Below are 593 nucleotides of genomic sequence, written 5' to 3' on the forward strand. Positions count from 1 at the left end.
GAATATGACAGCAGTTAGATGATTTTCTTTTTTTTATTTTGCCACCCACTACCCCGCGCATTTAGCATATATATTCATCACGCAGACACATACATACACATATATATATGAGTGTGTGTGTGTTTATATATATGTATATATATATATATATATATATATATATATATATATATATATATATATATATATATATACATACACATATATACATGTACATACGCACATATATACACGTGTATTCAGTACATATATATATGTAAAATCCAAGTGTGTAGTTTCATGGAATCCAAAACACAGCTTCATTCTAGTCTTGTTTCAACTACCGATGTATGTGACAATATACCATGTTTTCCGAATAAATAGGACTTTTATTTCTCCTTCTGTGTGTTCCATCTTTATCTACGGGATGTTATTGTTCTTTTATGATAACTGGATGATTGGAATATGTGAAGAAAATTACCGGTAAAGAAGAAGAAAAAACTATTATGAGAAATGCAAAGAAAAAACTTTTCTTTTGATTATGTATTTTTTATTGTTTTTTCTTCTCGTTTTAATCATTTCTTCATTTCTTTATTCTTTATTCTTTATTTGCA

The 593-nt window shown here is 26.8% G+C and overlaps 1 protein-coding gene across 1 annotated transcript in view; it reads left to right on the forward strand.

Annotated features, from left to right (window-relative positions):
* The window catches only part of LOC122252663 (uncharacterized), a 37,066-nt gene extending 36,704 nt beyond the window's left edge, over positions 1-362 (forward strand). The window contains 1 exon segment of the mRNA XM_086553651.1: positions 1-362. This exon segment is cut by the window's left edge and continues 1,444 nt beyond it. The gene's annotated coding sequence lies outside the window, so the exon portion shown is untranslated.
* The last annotated feature ends 231 nt before the right edge of the window (positions 363-593 follow it).

Source organism: Penaeus japonicus, unplaced genomic scaffold, assembly GCF_977035675.1.
Source record: "Penaeus japonicus unplaced genomic scaffold, GWHDUDI00000001_assembly GWHDUDI00000028, whole genome shotgun sequence".
Classification (NCBI taxonomy): domain Eukaryota; kingdom Metazoa; phylum Arthropoda; class Malacostraca; order Decapoda; family Penaeidae; genus Penaeus; species Penaeus japonicus.